Source organism: Felis catus, chromosome F1 (genome assembly GCF_018350175.1).
Source record: "Felis catus isolate Fca126 chromosome F1, F.catus_Fca126_mat1.0, whole genome shotgun sequence".
In the NCBI taxonomy this organism is placed as follows: Eukaryota; Metazoa; Chordata; class Mammalia; order Carnivora; family Felidae; genus Felis; species Felis catus.
In genome coordinates, this window is record NC_058384.1 from 42829213 (window position 1) to 42842912 (window position 13700).

Below are 13700 nucleotides of genomic sequence, written 5' to 3' on the forward strand. Positions count from 1 at the left end.
CTATATCAATACATAATACATGATACAAAACACTGTAGATGTGCAGATGTTATGCGTGTTACTAATGCCACATGTCAAAAATGAAAACAATGTGAAAGAGAAATTCATATTTACTTACAAAATAAAGTGTTTCCAATGCATATATTTTTTCTGATATATTTATGGGGGAAAAGAATCCATGTACAAGTCGACCTGCGTAGTTCAAACCTGTACTGTTCAAGGGGTCAGCTGTACAATCGTTCTGAAGAAAAATGTACCAATTTCTATACATGTGTGCAAGCCACATGGCCAGAAGACTCTCTCAGTTGCCAGCAGTTTTAAAGTGTTAGGACTTGGATGCTTTTTTCTCCCTGGGGGATCCCCGCAAGCAAGTTCAGAGGAGGTCTGTCGACTGCCCTGAGGGTGAACGTTGGCAGACTTGGGCTGTCCTGCTGGGGTGTGCAGAGACCTGGGTCTCCGTGTCCACCGGAAAAGGAGTATCCGGGAAGGAAGAAAGGAGGGACGTTTCGGGGAACCCACCTGCCTCAATTCTCTCCTCGCCATTCCATAGGCGCCCATATATTCAGACTAGTCTGCAGTCCTCTGTTCCTATTTCTATGTCCGGGTAAGGTCAGATAGAACCGTGCGTGCATGCGTGTCCGCACATGCACGCGAATAGTCTCTCCCCTCAGACTGAGAAGTTCCCTGAGGCCGTGACCTTGTTCTTCTTTGCTCCCCATTACCCACCTCCCTCTCTTGGCGCTACACCTGGTGCAGAAGGTATACCGGTTTAATAGTCATAAAGTTGAGATAGCATCCTTGCTTCCCACACCTTGACCTTCAATACTGTCTTCTTCCTAGATTTGTCCAGAGAAGTCCCCAGATTTTTTATAACAAACTCTGGAAACGGTACCCGAGTTCAGAAAGCATACGTCTTACAATCTTCCTACTAGCACCCTTCCGGGCCCAGAATGAAATACTCCAGCATTTGGAGGTGGGACAGGCTTTGACGGCCCCTGGGGGACACGGTGGCCTCTCATTCTCCTCCCTTGCAGCACGGCCTCTGTTCTTATGTCTGCAAGGCACCCTCTGCTGACCGCCTGGGACCCAGTGGGGCTAAACAACAAAACTCTTATGAGAAAGGTGCCCTGGGTATTAATCACAGCCCTGGTGTTTTAAGATTTTATGCAAATTCCTCACCCTCTCTCAGCCTTATTTTTTCCCTTGGTACAAGCCGACAGCTCATTCTCGTTGTTCCCTCTGTCATATGTCCCAGGGGGTGCTGGAAAAGAAATGTGATGTGGTAGGGAGAGCTATTCTCTGGAGGAGTGGCGCTGGGGAAACTGAGGAGAAGAGGAACTCACATTTATCCAGCTTCTGCTTTGTGGCGGGCACTTTACATAGATTAGCTCGTTTAACACGGCGGTTGAGAACCAGGGCTCTGGAGTCAGAAAGGTTTGGGGCTGAATTCTGGCTCTGACATCTCCTGGCTGTGTTACTTTAACGTTTCCCAGCTCGGTCTCCTCAACTGCAAAATGGGGGGAAATAATATGTAACCCACGGCGCGCTGTGGATGAAATGAACTGAAGGCAGTAGAGTTTTCGGCTCTCCCCAAGCACCCGACGAGGTTAGCTCTTGGTATTAACGACCCTATGAAGTGGGCGTTATTGACCCAGATGTATGGAGGCTCAGAGAGGCTAAGTCAAATGCCCAAGGGCCTGCGGTTAGGGAGGGACTCTAACCCAGCTCTGGCTGATCCCGGCTCCTCTGGACGGTGAGGCCCGAGGAGCCTTGGGGTCAGGCCTGCATCTTCCAGGTCGTTGTGCCAGGAGCCTCTGGGGCAGCGCTGGTGGGCTCTCCCCCTTCCCCGGGCTGCCCACGGCCCAGAGGAGGGGGAGAAGGCTGCTGAGCAGACCGCTTTGCCCATGGGACCCTTGGCTCCTGCTCTTTGCCCTGCCGCCCCGGGGAATGGGGGGCGGGGGGAGTGGGGCAAAGGGTCCGCCTGTGTCTCCAGTACGCAAGGGCACTACCAACGGATCCCACTCCACTCCAGGGCAAACTCTGCACACATCGGGAGTGAGCCCAAACTGCCGAGACCCAGGCAGCCTCTCTCCAGGGCGAGGGCAGACGCCCCTCACGGGCGAACGTTTGCTCCTTTTGGCTCAACTTGACTTCCAGTTCATCCTAACTGAAACTAACTGGAATGTTCTAGGAGTAACCCATCAAACAGGAGCCCAGGCGGTGAGAGGAAAGAAGAAAAGAAGCCAGCTGCAGGCTGGGTGAAAAAATGGAGTTCAATGGGGCAGGGGTGGAGAGATTGGGGGCGGTTGGGAGGGGGTGGGTGTTGGGAGGAGGCTGGCGGATGGTGGCAGACCAGGAGAGCGCAGATGTATGAGAACCGCTGGAGAGCTAGAAACGGGACCTTCTCAAAGCAAGAAGGCTTCACGGGACCGAGATGCTGGCCCTCCGTAGGAGAGGGCAAGAGCCGTGCGGCCCGGTTTGCATTCTCCGGAGGGCTGCTCTCCTGTCCCGGGATGGTGGGGAAAGGCCTGTACCGGGGACCAAGTGCCTGTCCTGGGGGAGCTTCTCTCCTGGCTGCGCCCCACCCTGCTTGGCCCCCCCTTCTCCCCCTCTCCAGCTGTAAGTTCCCCACAGGAGGGCCCCCCCTCTGCAGAGCCACAGCCTACCCCCTTTTCCAGGCCCAAGTCAGCCGCACCTCCTGGAGGAAGCGTCCCCTATACCCTCCCACACACAGCTCACACTTCTGATAACATTTATAGTCGAAATCACACAGTTTAGCACTTGGTTTTAAATAACTGTCTGGTATTATTCCCTCGTTATTTCTTGTGAGTGTAAGTTTTGCCTCCCCAGCTGACTGGTAGGTTTCTTTAACAGTAAAGACTGCGTCTTTTGTTTCTTTACATTCTACACCACCACCCCCCCCCACCGCCTCCCCGCCCTGCCCCACACCACAGCCCACACTGCTCGGGAGACAGTACCCACGAAAAAGGGACTTAGTGGGTAAGTTCTGATGGACTGACTAGCTTGGCTTCGATGGCTGGACAACTTCCTGACTAGCCACCCAGTGAAATGCTGAAACGGATGGCTGAAACCTCAGGTTTTAAAAGACCGGGTCATGTCACCCCTGCCCTGAACCCTGCAAAGCCTCCCCATCTTGGTCTGAGGAAAGAAGAAACTGTTCGTTCCACCCCCAGGGCTCTCCGAGGTCTGGCCTCCTAACGTCGCCCAAACCCACCAGGCACGGCCCTGCCTCTGAGCCCCGCACCTGCTGTTCCCTCTGCCTGGCGTGACCTTCCCATCTTGCTTCCACTTCCTCTTTACTCACATTCTCAGCAAGGTCACCTCGGGCCCGCGCTGTACAAAATTACGAACTCTCCTCTTCCTAACACAGACTCTCCTACCCCGCCTCCTTCCTTCTTTCCTTCCTCCTTCCCTTCCTTCCCTCCTTCCTTTTTTCAGCACTTGCCACTCTCAAACATACAATTCTTTTTACCATATTCCCCAGACCATAAAGTATAAGCTCCTCAAGGGCAGAGATCCCTGGTTGCTCACTGTTGCCTGTACTCCCAGTGCCTGCCTGGGATAACTACTTGCTGAATGAAGAGACCCCAGTCCCACCCTGCGACTGAGATGGCTCAGGCACAGTAGTGCTCAGAGATGGACGATGGGCAGGAAAATTCTGGATGTCCCCTCTTGAAGTGGGATTCCAGCATTCCACTCCTGGATTAACTCTGGGGAAGCACCTTCTGAAGTTCAGAGGCCTGAAGCTGTGTGAGCCACCTTCATCCCACCGGGAGGTCTGTCCGGAAGTAGAAGATGGGCCAGGGGCTGCCAGGCAAGGTCAAGTGCCTCCCCTCCCTTTATGCACAGCTTTTAAATTTCTAGCTTGCCCACCAGCTGCCCCTCTGGGGTCTCTCTCTCCTGGACATCCCACCTCTGCCCTCCCAGGCCAAAGACAGACGCTTCATCACCTGCCTTTGAGTGTTCACTTTGAGGGCACTTTATAGAGGAACATAACCTTTCCTGCTTTCTTCTCTCTTCCCCTCTTTTCTTTAAAAAAGAAAGGGTCAGGTAAGACAGACCCACTTTTCCTGGGGGACCCATGCTGTCTGGCTAACACTGTTGCCCCTCCTTACGTGTGTTTTTTTCCTGAAGGATCCGCCTTGTGAGATGTTTGTAAAGACGAATGATTATACTTGTTCCTCCCAAGACACATGAGCCTCCCTACTTAGAGGCACCCCGCTGGTATTTCCAAACCATCCCCACCTAATCTGGGGTCTGCACCCCACCCTCACATCTCCCAGAAGTCACCCTCATATTGGTTCCCACTCCTGTGGCCGTGAGGACCGGCTGTTAGGGTCCCCCTTCCCTAAGGCCACTGGCTCTGTGTGGCCTGGAGGCACTTAGCTGAAACAGAGAGAACCAATGTTGGCTCTCAAAGAGCTGTGACCTACAGAGGCAAGAGAAGAGAAGACCCTCTCTGAAGGTCCCCCAAAGGGGACAGGCAGTTCCTAGCTTGGACAGGATTTGGGAGCTTCTCACCCTAGGGAGGGAGGGGAATGGGCTAGATGCCCCCTGAGAACCTTCCAGGACCAAAGGGCACTGGATTCTGAGAGTGGATAAGGGGCAGGAGCCCTCGGGTCAGAGAGAACTCCTTTGTTTTATCTAGCTCTTTGTCCTTGAGCAAGTTACTGAACCTGAGTCTTGGTTTCCTTGAGTTTAAACTGGAGACAGGCGCGCCTGGGTGGCTCCGTCGGTTGAGCGTCTGACTTCAGCTCAGGTCGTGACCTTGTGTTTTGTGAGTTCGAGCCCCTCACAGGGCTCACTACTGTCAGGGCAGAGCCGGCTTTGGATCCTCTGTCCCCCCCCCCCCGCCCCTCCCTCCTCTCAAAAATAAAGAAACATTTAAAAAGTAAATAAATAAATAGAGACAATAAAAGAACCTACCTAATGGGGGTGTTTTGGAGGATTTAGTAGGATAACGTAGGTAAAGCCCTTGGCACGGTGCCTGGCACACAGTAAGTGCTCAAGAAATGCTGGCTGCTGTCCTTAGTGCCATTCCAGTATGACAGGTAGAGGCTGGGAAACAGTCGTCACCCCAAGAGCCCTCTGCCTTCTTTGCTCTTCATCTCAGGACGCCAAGTCCATCGAATGCTGATCAGCAGGGAAAGTGTGGGTGGAAGAAATGTACAGAGAGCAACAGAATTCTAAACCAAACCTGGTTCAGCTCACCCGCTAAAAGGCAGCTCCCTCAGGCCATCTGAACATCTGAGGAACCATGGTCCTGAGACCAGTCCCAGCAGGGATGCGCCAGATCCCTTGCCCAAAGGCCAACAGTTCTAGGCTGAAACGTGTGGGGCTGTTCTGGGCAACCTGCCAGCTTGGGAGCTCAGCTCTGAGCCCTGGAAACGAAGAGGCTAAGGAGGGACACGTCCAAGGTGTTCCTGATATCCATAGGAGGCAACACGCATACAGCACGACACCTTTTCATACCCAACTCCAGGGTCCCAGATGCCCTCGGCACCACGGTCCCCAGACCCACCACCTGTGCCTGGTGGACTCAAGCCTTGCCCCAAATGTCACGTCCTCTGAGAACCATTTCCTGACCTGCGGGCAGAGACGGCCACCGCTTTAACTGCCCGTCCCTGTGTTATAGCACTGGCATCATTATTGCTAGGACTGACCGCCCACTTCAGCACACAGCACTTCCTGTGCCCCGCCCTGTTCTGACCCGTTACATGTATCAACTCATTTAATCACCATGACAACTCTATGAAGTAGGTGCTATGATTATCCTGTTTATATATGAGAAAACCGAGGCGCAGAGAGGTTAGATGACATGCCCAGTGTCACCCAGCTAGAAGCGGGGGAGCCTGGATTTGAGCCCCAGCCGGGCGGCTCCAGACTCTACAGTCTTCCTGTGAATTCCTGGAAGGCGGGGGTGACATCTAATTAGTCTCCGTCCCTAGCGCCCAGCGCAGGTACGTGGTAGGCTCTTAGAAAAGATGGGCTGACTGCATAAGCAAATGCCTGCTTCAGGCTAAGCTGGTGAATATTCCAGCCTCTGAGCTGCAGGACAGAGAAAGCGAGCCCCTCAGGGAAGTGTAGGATAAAGGTACGCCACCCCCCCCCCATTCTCCTTCTCTTAGCATTCCCACCGCAGCCTTGTCTGTCCTGTCTGCTTCTGTCTTATCGTTTGCCTTCTGTTTTTCTGTTTCTCAGTTTATCTTCTGCCCTTGTGCTTCTCCTCTTTTGTTCCTTGGTCACTCTCTCCCTGTCCTGCCCCATCCAGCCCCCACTCACTGTTCTTCCCAGTAGCTCTTGCATGCTTCAAAGCCACCTCCCCCCATTCTTGGCGTTGGAGCGCTTATGGAGCCCAGGCTTGCCCAGCGAGGCTGAGAGCCCAGTGATATTGACTCATGACACTGGCTGTGGACCAAACCTCTACACCTTGACCCTGAATGAAAACAGCAACTTCCCATCAATTCTACCTGGATGCAGAGTGGGGGTGCAGGTGGGGGGGGGTGGTTAGTTGCCTACCTACAGCTAGTCACGGATCTGTATGGGACAAGGAAGATCCACTGCTCTCCCTGCCTCCTCGCTCAGGGTCCCAACTCCTCCAAACAGTCTCGCCTGATCACTTGAGACAGTTTATTCATGCAACCATTCAGCGAATCCTTATATATTCGAATACTCTTACTGAAAAGAGGAGGCATGCTTCTGAAAAACTTGGTTACGATGTAACTTCGGATAACTGTGCAAGTGACCGGATGTCACAGACATCATAAAGACCAAAGGAACTGCAGACAATCAGTGATTTTAAAAGAGACCTATATGACCTGGGGCCAGTGGTTTATTCTCTGTGGTCCTCAATATCCTAGCTATGAAGAAGGGGATGATAATCTAGACCTTAGAAGATCAGGAGCATTGAATGGGATAGTTTTTGTAAAGGTCCTGATGGATTGGTGCTTGGTATGTGCCAAATAACACGTTTGGTTCTTTCTCCCTTCTCGGTCTAAAACAGTGGCCTTCTCCTCCACCTCTCAGATAAATGGTGAGATACGAACGGGCCCAGCCTTTCAGATCAGAAATGTCTTAAGGACAGGATGACCCTGGTCTGTAAGCTTTGTGGTAAGTGGTAGGTTGTGGAGACGGGCCTCTCATGCTAGAGGTCACTCACTCACTGTGATGATGACAATTCACTAGAATTGTCTCCCCCCCCACCCCGCCCCTTTCCCCCAAGCAGCGGGTCTTTGAAAAAGCCTGGTGGATGCAGAACTAATCAGCTGGGAAGTCCAAATACAAGTTCAGTTCTGCCCTGAGACATGGAGGTTTGTCGAAAGTGTATTTATTTATTTTAAGAGTGGCAGAGATAGCATGAGCAGGGGAGGGGCAGAGAGAGAGGAAGAGAGACAGAATCCCAAGCAGGCTCCGCACTGTCAGTGTAGAACCTGATGCGGGGCTCGAACTCCCAAACCGTGAGATCATGACCTGAGTCAAAACCAAGAGTCAGACACTGAACTGAGCCACCAGAGACCTCGACGTAGAGGTTTGTTTCATTGCTGTATCCTCAGCTCTTAAAATAGTACCAGGTACATAGTAGGTGCTCAACAAATGATTGAATCATTTATTTTTTAAAGCAATGGGTTTTCTTTTTCTTTCAAATAAAAAGGTGGGTGGGGGGTTAGAAGGGGCAAATGGTAGGGTTACAGGGGGCATGCCAGGGAAATGCAGCTGCCCGGCCTGCCAGCCGTGGCTCCTCCTCTGCAAAAGGAATACAGCAAAGTCAACAGTGCATGTGTCCCCCCCTTCAGGATGTTGGGGAGCACACATGCCTGCCTTGTGGTTTACGCTGCAGTTTTCAGAAGAGAAGGGGGGCAAAGGTGGAGACAGAGATCAGGGATGGAGGGAGGGAGAGGTCCTGGAGAGCAGGGGGACAGAAAGGGAGACACGGGGATGGAGATGCGGGTAGAGGAAAGAGAGTGAAGGGGAGGAGAGAAAGAGGAGGGAGGGAGGCACAGGGAGAAAGAATGGAAGTAGGGAGCAAGTGTGGACAGTTACAGAGGAAGCCTGCTGTCTCAGCAGACCCCTGGTTCCCACTGCCTCTGCCGTATCTTTCCGGTTAGGCTGTGCCAGAGAGTGGGTCGACTTGGGGATGCTCCTAATACCGGGTGTCCACCAGGCCCCTGGCAGGGCACTGAGGCCTGAGTTCCATCCCTTCCAGATAATGAGGTCCCATCCAGGTCCGGAGGGACCCCCTAGGCAGGAAGGAGGAGACTCAGTGTGAGCCAGCCCAGGGGCAGGAAAAGGGCCTGGAAGGCTCAGACCCCTAGCTGTGCCCTTCTCTTTCCACCTTCCCCACATAAGGGCACCTGGCCAGCCGAGAAAGTGGGTCAGGCCACCTACATCGGACTTTTTTTCTAACAACAACAGGGCCCACAGGCAAGGGGGGCCTCAGTGCCCTATACACGGCCCTTGATCACCCCATGCCCAGTGGTCTTTGCTGGTGGGACCTTTAAGGAGGGGGCAGTGGGAAGGGATCCTGGCTTTCTCACTCAGGAAGAAGACACGGCGGGGGGGGGGGGGGGGGGGGGAAGGGCCCATCCCAGGCTGGCAGGGAAGAGGGAGTCTGCTGTTGGTCCGGGTGCATGGAAAGACCCAAATCTCAGTGATGGTGACAGAGCTGGTGGGGAGCCACTTCTCTTCCTCTGACCTGGGGCAGATGCTCTGTCTACGACCCCACCACCTGGGGGCCTCAAGCTGCGGCCCCACCGGTCCATCGCTGGCCACTGAATGCTGTGTCCGGCCCACCCCCTCCGACCCTGCCAGTCGTCCAATTAGAAGCTGCGTTGGCTCCAACAGATGGGAGCTGCGGCAGCCTGAGAAGAGAGCACAAAGCCCAGCTGACATTTTCCTTCCTGCTCCTTCGGCGGGGGAGGAAGAACAGGGACATAGGGGGAGCACAGCAATACCCTAGGGCCCACCCCCAGTGCCCAGGTCTCCTGCACCTCTTTAGTTTCTCAGCTCAGCCCTGAATGGAGGTCAGTCCCCCCATCTTCCCCCCCCCCCCCCCCCCCCCCACGCAACCAGCGGCTCCTCGCTGGCTGGGCATCAGAGCCTGCGCCGCCCTTCGCCTGCAGGACAGACGGACCACCTGTGGCTGGCCAACCTCTCCTGTCTCCTGGGCGCTGCGGTGGGCCCAGGGCTGTCCTTCCGATTCCGCTTCCCACTCCCAGAGCCCCCAGGCTGGGCCCAAGCCCGGCCCATCCCCCACCGCAAATGTCCCATCCCAGGCTGCGGACAGACCCCGGCCGGCCCGGGAGAAGCCTGGCTCGTGGTTCCAGATACTTCGAACAGACACACCAAGGCCACCTTGTCCCTCCGCACGGACACCCGAGCTCCAAGGAAGGGGAAGTCCCCGCGGCCCCGGAGAGCTTCCACCCCGCCAGTCGGCCCCTGTCCCACCTTCCCTATCCCCTCGGCCACCGCTCGGCTCCCCGACATCTCCGGGCGCCGCTCTGCCACGCAACAGTTTGGGGCGGCCCGGGCCTCCCCGGGGGCGATTAAGGCCCCCCTGGGGGATCAAGGCCCAGCCGCCCCCTCCCCCGCCGCTTCGGGTGCTGCCCGCGCGGTCGGCCGCCGTCTTTACATTCTCGAGCCCCGCTTCCGTCTGCCCCGGCGGCCGCCTCCCTCCCCGAGTCCCCAGCTCCCCGGCCGGCGTCCCCGCGGCCCGCCCCTCCCCCAGCCCCCGCCCGGCCCGGCCCGGCGGGGAAACCGGGCGGCGGGGACCCGGGCCCGGCGCTCCCCCGCCGCGTCCCCCGCCGCCACGCCGACGGTCCGCCCTCCCCCCCCCCCGCGCCGCCCGGGGCTCAACCCGGGGCCGCACACTCACCCGCGGGCGCCGTCCGGGCTCCCGGGGCCGCCGTCCGCCGCCCGCGCCGCCGCGCCCCGTTCGGCTCCGGCTTCGGCCCGGGCTGGGCTGGGGGAGGCCGGGGCGCGCCCTCCCTCCGCGCCGCCGCCGCCACAGGCCGGGCAGGGTCGCGGGCGCCTTCGCCGCCGCGGAGTTGTCCGGGGAGCGGTCCTGGGCCCGAGCCGGGCGAGCGCGGTGGCAGGCTCGCCGTCCTCGCCGCCCCCGCCCGCACCGTCCGCGCCCCGGGCTCCGCGCCGCCCTGCGCGTCGTGGCCGGAGGCTGGCGGGCGACAGGCGGGCGCTCCCTCCGCGCCGCGCGGCCGCAAGTGCACAGAGCAGGCCCTCGCGCGCCCCGGCCCCGCCGCGCGCCCCTCCTCCCGGCTTCGCGCTCAACCTGCTCGCCCGCTTCGCCGCCGCTCCCCCAACCTCCGCGGCCCGCTCCGGTCGCCTCCTCCCCGTCTGCAAGCCACGCCACCCCCACCCCCCACCCCCCTCCAGTCCCGCTGCCAGTTTAACTCCTGAGTGGCCAGAGGCCCCCTCTCCCTAACGCACACGCACACCCGGGAGGGAGGAGTAGGGTGGGGCCGACGTTGAGGCTGGAGTCTCTGGGGCCGGTGGTGGTCTCGTGCCTTTGGACGCTAGGCTTGGCTGGAAGAAGGGGACGCGGCGCCTGGGTCTGAGGGGGAAAGGGGTGGCTCTTCTGACACTGCCTCAGCCTCTTGCAAAGGCCGGGAGGACAGAAGGGAAATTCGGCAGCTTTTAGAGGACAGGTGCATCTCACGGGCATATCGCTCCGAAGACCACATTTTTTACTACCCTCCCGAAGTTAACAGCGGACTAAGGAATGCAGTGGTGGGTAAGAACGCGTTCCTGGGCACAGGCACCTCTCATGCTAAAGAATGAAGTGAGATACCTGTCCCCTCCCCCCCTCCCCCACCAGTTCTCATGCCCTTCCAGAGCTGGGCAGTTCTGGCCTTCTGGAAGACCCCATCATGACCCTAAGTGAAGGATGTCAATCTACATCGATGTGAGGCAGGAACTGGCAAGTCCCCTCAGGGGCTCGGCTTTGGGGGATGCCCATTCTGGGGACTGTGCTATGAGCACTGGGAAAAGGAGGGCAGGGCTGATCCATGCTGCAGGTGGGTGCTGGGCTGCTGCCTGCCTGGTGCCTTAGAAAAGCTGGATCACTACCACTGAAATCGGGGCTTAGGAGAGTGGGCCTCCTGCTGGAGCCAACCGCTTAAGGCCCTTGCCCTGGTGGGGCCTTCAGCCTGGATCGCTCAGAATGCACACAAGCTCAGCTCCATGATGGGTTTTGACCAGAGTGTACGGAACACATCATAGGGGGGTGGGTGAGGGGGACCCCAAGGTATAGGGAGTCCTGCCAGAAGTGACAGCCATCCAGTCTGCCTTCCTTCATTCAGGGCTTGAGCGAGCTCAATGCCTCCTGTGAGCTGAGCTCCGGATGGAACATTGACAGAGCTTTCTGGTTCTGTCTTAGATTCCAAGGGCACAGCCAGTGGTAACTCCATGCCTGGAGGCTTTGATAAAGTCTGCTTGAAGGTCTGTGTGTTCTGTAAGCACAGAGCGGGTTCTCACCTTCGTATATCCAATGAGCACATATCACAGTCCCATTATACCTCCTAAACCACCCCCATGCCTCCACCCTCCACCCCTGCTGTGGGGCATAATGGTCTCAAGGAGCTTAGGAGGACGAGTTGGAGGTATATGGAACAAATTTTAACATCTCAAGGCAACGGAAGTGTCATAGAAATACAGAATGAGAAAGCCATTATTGGCTAGGATTATTCACAGAGGGTTTTATCGGGGAGTTGAGACTCAAGGTGAGTCCGGATGGCGGGGCAAGATTTGAAGTGGCAGAGAAAACGGGGACCAGCAAAGGCAGGAAAGTGGAGCCAGGCAGAGTAGAATGCATTGTGTGGAGGGTAGGTGGCAAGAGGCCATTTATAGAGCTACTATTAGATGCCAGGCCTGTTCACATATTTCTCTCATTTTCCCCTCCCCATTTAACAGACAGGAGAATGGAGACTCAGCGGAAGGTCTACAGGCAGAATTTGAACCCTCTTCTTTTTTAAAAAAAATTTTTTTTAACGTTTTATTTATTTTTGAGACAGAGAGAGACAGAGCATGAACGGGGGAGGGGCAGAGAGAGAGGGAGACACAGAATCGGAAGCAGGCTCCAAGCTCTGAGCCATCAGCCCAGAGCCCGACTCGGGGCTCGAACTCACGGACCTCGAGATCGTGACCTGGCTGAAGTCGGACACTTAACCGACTGCGCCACCCAGGCGCCCCTATTCATTTTTGAAAGACAGAGACAGAGCATAAGCAGGGGTGGGGTGGAGAGAGAGGGGGACACAGAACTTGAAGCAGGCTCCAGGCTCTGAGCCATCAGCCCAGAGCCCGACTCGGGGCTCGAACTCACGGACCGTGAGATCGTGACCTGAGCTGAAGTCGGACGCTCAACCGACTGAGCCACCCAGGCGCCCCTGAACCCTCTTCTTGAAACACACACTGCCCCGGCTGTAGCACCATCTCGGAGATCTGCATGCAGAGTGGGGGCAGCTGATGAACCTGAATTGCCAGGCTGAGCAGTTTGGCTGTGGCCCAGCGCACAAGGCATTTGGGACGAAAGAGGCAGGGAGATGGGAGACCAGTGAGGAGGCCAGTGGAGAGCGGTGGAGAGGGAGCCGTGAGCATGGACAGTAAAGACCATGGGCCTTTGTCAGGAAGATCTGGCAGAACTCTGTCGCTGAGTCAGAGTCATTGAGTCAAGAGGTGAAAACCTGCCTCCAGACTTTTGAGCATGAGTGTTTGGGTCCCATGGCAATTCAGTGGGGCCACCTCACCCTCCGGAGGGCCAGTGTCAGTGTATTCACAGATTGATCGTGAAAAGGAGATGTTACCTGCCCTTTACCCTCTCAGTGGCCTGAGCGCTCAATCCCGCGTCCACCCCTCCCACCCCCCCGAAGTATCTGTCATGTGTGTTTCAGCTCCCAACCAGACCATGTGCCTCTGGGGGACTGAGACTGTCCTGTACAGTATCCAGTCAGGACTAGTACCTTAAAGTAGACGCTCAGTAACTGATTACTGAGAATAGATAGGGTGGGGGGCACCTGGGTGGCTCAGTCGGTTAAGCGCCCCACTTCAGCTCAGGTCACGATCTCACGGTTTGTGAGTTCGAGCCCCGCCTCGGGCTCCCGCAAAGCCCACTTCGGATCCTCTGTCCCCCCCTCTCTCTCTGCCCCTCCCCCATTCGTGCTCTCTCTCTCTCTTTCCAAAATAAATAAACATTAAAAAAAAAAGAAAGAGGAATAGATAGGATGAAAGCAAGGAACGTTTGCCGAGTGGCTGGGTCCTGAGCGACAGACCCTGTGAGACACATGGTGAGTAAAGCAGAGATTGAGGCAACGTTCTCCTGAGTTGACTCTAAATTTCCTGGACTCAGTGGGACCGAGGCAAGAGCACAGGTTTTGAAGCCAGAGGTTTGAAACTATTTATCACTTCCTTTGTGTCGCTTCCGGAAAAATGCTTAACTTCTCTGAGCTCTAATTCTTTCCCGTGTCACAATGTTAATTCAAGTAATAGCAGTTGATGCTTGGTGAATACCAACACGTAAGCCACGTGGCTAGGCGCATTTGTGCATTAGCTCATTGAAAATTTCACCACCCCGAGGACTCTGGAGCCAGGGGGAAACACACATTTCGCATTTGCATAACTCGTAGTGATAGAGCGGAGCTCGAAACCCAGGGTGATCGGACGGCGAAGTCCAA

The 13700-nt window shown here is 56.2% G+C and overlaps 1 protein-coding gene across 5 annotated transcripts in view; it reads right to left on the reverse strand.

Moving 5' to 3' along the window:
* LRRN2 (leucine rich repeat neuronal 2) overlaps window positions 1–10256 on the reverse strand; it is a 61576-nt gene extending 51320 nt beyond the window's left edge. The window contains exons 1-2 of one of the 5 annotated variants that reach the window (XM_045048997.1): window positions 9893–10256; window positions 1344–1507 (exon numbers count right to left, since the gene is read on the reverse strand). The gene's annotated coding sequence lies outside the window, so the exon portion shown is untranslated. Of the gene's footprint in view, window positions 1–7; window positions 1262–1343; window positions 2892–4947; window positions 7181–9892 lie in introns of those variants that run through there. The other 4 variants (XM_006942904.5, XR_006591886.1, XM_023248116.2 and 1 more) reach the window with 4 other exon arrangements.
* Between the last annotated feature and the right edge of the window lie 3444 nt (window positions 10257–13700).